Source organism: Oncorhynchus gorbuscha, unplaced genomic scaffold (assembly GCF_021184085.1).
Source record: "Oncorhynchus gorbuscha isolate QuinsamMale2020 ecotype Even-year unplaced genomic scaffold, OgorEven_v1.0 Un_scaffold_17764, whole genome shotgun sequence".
In the NCBI taxonomy this organism is placed as follows: domain Eukaryota; kingdom Metazoa; phylum Chordata; class Actinopteri; order Salmoniformes; family Salmonidae; genus Oncorhynchus; species Oncorhynchus gorbuscha.
In genome coordinates this window covers 1-3872 of record NW_025759324.1, presented here as the reverse complement: position 1 = coordinate 3872, position 3872 = coordinate 1, and the positions used below count along the sequence as shown (strand labels likewise).

Below are 3872 nucleotides of genomic sequence, written 5' to 3'. Positions count from 1 at the left end.
AAAAACATTTAAGATATTTATCACAAATGAATGCAAAGGGAACATTAGTTTCAATGACCCCACCAAAAAAAAAATTACAATCTTCCACACTAGCCTTGCAGGCTAACTAGCATGCTGAAGCTACCCGCAGTAAGTCCCAGATCCATTTTAATACCTCGCAATGTTCCTCTGCAATCTGCAATGGCACTCCCACAGATACCTGCCCAGCAACAACAAACAAACAGCAACAAATCATCTAGAGTTTGGGGAAAAACTATGATATCAACACTGGGGACAACGTTTTGTGTGTGTGTGTGTGTGTGTGTGTGTGTGTGTGTGTGTGTGTGTGTGTGTGTGTGTGTGTGTGTGTGTGTGTGTGTGTGTGTGTGTGTGTTAATGTGTGTGTGTGTGTGTGTGTGTGTGTTTGTGTGTGTGTATGCGTGGGGGGGTATGTTTGCGTGGTTGTGTGGTTGTGTGCATGTGCTTCTTTCTGTGTGTCTGTGCGTGCCCCACCTTTGCAGCAGAACCATGTCCATTTCCTTCCTCTTCTCTATCAGAGTCCCGCCTTCAAACCGGCTCCTGAGACAGGAAGTGGGACGAAAGCTCCCAATCCGGGAGAAGCCACTCGTGGGGGTCATCTCAACCACACCGCTTCAGTTAAACAGTGGGGAGAATTGTCTGAAATGCACCCTGTTCCTATATAGTGCACTACTTCTAAACATAGGTCGACTGGGACTCAGACTAATGCCTGGCTTGGTTTTTTGGGCATCTACAGTAGAGTGTTTGTTCATATTGTATTAATTGTTTATATTGTTTGTGTTGTTCTGGTTATGAAACACTGAGAACAATTGTCTTGTAAAGCTCAATACAAATACATTTGATTGATTGATGCTGCGTTCACAGTGCACTCGAACTCTGAAACGTTTCACTTGGAACCTCATTTTACAAAGATGATACCCGAGTATCAGAATCAAGCAATAGGAGCTTTACGCAAATAACATTCATTTTAACTCTGAAGTTTGAATGAACGTCTCATAACAGTCACCTTTAGTGCAGCCCAGTTTTTTGTGCTCCAGTTCTATGGCGCTGTAGATGGGATAGGGGTTGGTGTGGTTCCTGTGAGCTTCTTCAGAGAGACAGCGAGTGTTCATCTGATACAGGAGACAGAGAACAAAATGGAAGAGATGGGGGGAAACGGGGGGAAAGATGGGTGGGGGAGTAATCAGCTCAACAGAGGGAGCGAATGAGAGAAAGACAGATGGACACACATACATAAACCATACACTGACGTCCACACACACTGGCTGGCAGACAGACAGACAGACAGACAGACAGACAGACAGACAGACAGACAGACAGACAGACAGACAGACAGACAGACAGACAGACAGACAGACAGACAGACAGACAGACAGACAGACAGACAGACAGACAGACGGAGACCAGACAGACGAACGAACGAACGAACGGCAGACAGAACTTACAGACAGACAGACGAACGAACGAACGAAGACAGACGAACAGACGAACGGACAGACAGACGGAAAGACGAACGAACAGACGAACGAACTTCAGAACAGACAGACAGACAGACAGACCTGTCCGGTGTCTCGGATGGGGCCACAGTGTCTCCTGACCCCTCCTGTCTCAGCCTCCAGTCGTTTATGTGTCGAGGCTAGGGTCAGTTTGTTTATCTGGATACTTCTCTGTCCTATTCAGGTGTCCTGTGTGAATCTAAGTGTGCGTTCTCTAATTCTCTCCCTTCTCTCTTTCTTTCTCTCTCTCGAGGACCTGAGCCCTAGGACCATGCCCCCAGGACTACCTGACATGATGACTCCTTGCTGTCCCCCAGTCCACCTGGCCATGCTGCTGCTCCAGTTTCAACTGGCCTGGGCCCTAGGACCATGTCCCAGGACTACCTGACATGAGGACTCCTTGCTGTCCCCAGTCCACCTGGCCATGCTCCTGCTCCAGTTTCAACTATTCTGCCTTACTATTATTCAACCATGCTGGTCATTTATGAACATTTGAACATCTTGGCCACGTTCTGTTATAATCTCCACCTCGGCACAGCCAGAAGAGGACTGGCCACCCCCCCATATGCTCTCTTCTAATTCTCTCTTTCTTTCTCTCTCGGAGGACCTGAGCCCTAGGACCGTGCGCCAGGACTACCTGACATGATGGCTCCTTGCTGTCCCCAGTCCACCTGACTGTGCTGCTGCTCCAGTTTCAACTGTTCTGCCTTATTATTATTTGACCATGCTGGTCATTTTTATGAACATTTGAACATCTTGGTCATGTTCTGTTATAATCTCTACCCGGCACAGCCAGAAGAGGACTGGCCACCCCACATAGCCCGGTTCCTCTCTAGGTTTCTTCCCTGTGGTTTGGCCTTTCTAGGGAGTTTTTCCTAGCCACCGTGCTTTTACACCTGCATTGTTTGCTGTTTGGGGTTTTAGGCTGGGTTTCTGTACAGCACTTTGAGATATCAGCTGATGTACGAAGGGCTATATAAATAAATTTGATTTGATTTGATTTGACAGACAGACAGACAGACAGACAGACAGACAGACAGACAGACAGACAGACAGACAGACAGACAGACAGACAGACAGACAGACAGACAGACAGACAGACAGACAGACAGACAGACAGACAGACAGACAGACACGGAAACACAAACACAACCATACACTGACCTCTTTCATGAAATAGGAGGCAGTGAAGGCGCCCCAGAAGTCAGTGAGGTTGAAGTCCTGGTTTTCTTCTTTCCTCAATTTCAGCCACTTCACAATCTTGCTCAAGTTCACTTTAGGACCCTTCAGCTTCTTTATCACCTCATCACAATGCTTATTCAATGACCAATCTGGATCGCTGTACAGGGATGACATGCACCTGTGTGTGTGTGTGTGTGTGTGTGTGTGTGTGTGTGTGTGTGTGTGTGTGTGTGTGTGTGTGTGTGTGTGTGTGTGTGTGTGTGTGTGTGTGTGTGTGTGTGTGTGTGTGTGTGTGTGTGTGTGTGTGTGTGTGTGCGTGTGTGCGTACGTGCGTGCGTGCGTGCGTGCGCGCGTGCAGTGTGTGTCAGTAATTGGGTGAGTGATTTTGAGGGAGGGAGGAGAGAAAAAAATTATTTGTTTTGCTGTCTTCAAAATGAACTTTCCTGCTAAGAATAATAGTATATATACGTGCGTGTGTGTGTGTGTGTGTGTGTGTGTGTGTGTGTGTGTGTGTGTGTGTGTGTGTGTGTGTGTGTGTGTGTGTGTGTGTGTGTGTGTGTGTGTGTGTGTGTGTGTGTGTGTGTGTGTGTGTGTGTGTGTGTGTGTGTGTGTGTGTGTGTGTGTGTGTGTGTGTGTGTGCGTGATTGTACCAGGTGGTGCCTGACACCCCACACATGTAGAAGGAACTGCCCAGCATGTTGTCCTTTTCCAGCTGATGCAGAGATCCCCAGGATGCCCCCTGCTGCCCTCTCTCCTCACCTGACCCCAGCAACGCTATGTTAGGAACATCCTCTGAGATGGGGAGAGAGAGACAGAAAGAAACACAGACAGAAACAGAGACAGTGACAGAGAGAGACAGAGATCAAATCTAGAATTTCACATCATACATTATATAGGAGAAGGCTGGGCTAACAGGAGCTGGAGACATGAGGGATCCTAGGAGATGGATGTGGTGAGAGAGAGAATGATCAAAAGAAAGAGGAAATTAGGTACCCACCTAGTTCTGAGTAGATATCCAGACTGTTCAGCCACTCCTTAATCAAAGTCTTCTCACCGTCACGTATTTATCTCTTCATCATTGATGGAGTCAGAAAGACGCACAGTCTGACCAGAATGAAAAAAAAAAGACAGCAAAAGGATGTGTACAGGATATTACTTCATAATGATATAGTTTGG

At 47.2% G+C, this 3872-nt stretch overlaps 1 long non-coding RNA gene across 1 annotated transcript; it reads right to left on the bottom strand.

Moving 5' to 3' along the window:
• Window positions 1-615: 615 nt before the first annotated feature.
• Window positions 616-3430, bottom strand: LOC124030895. The gene is made up of 4 exons (XR_006838046.1): window positions 3347-3430; window positions 2679-2874; window positions 1025-1130; window positions 616-630 (listed from the first exon to the last, which is right to left on the bottom strand). It is a non-coding gene; the product is annotated as an uncharacterized LOC124030895 (long non-coding RNA).
• Window positions 3431-3872: the final 442 nt, after the last annotated feature.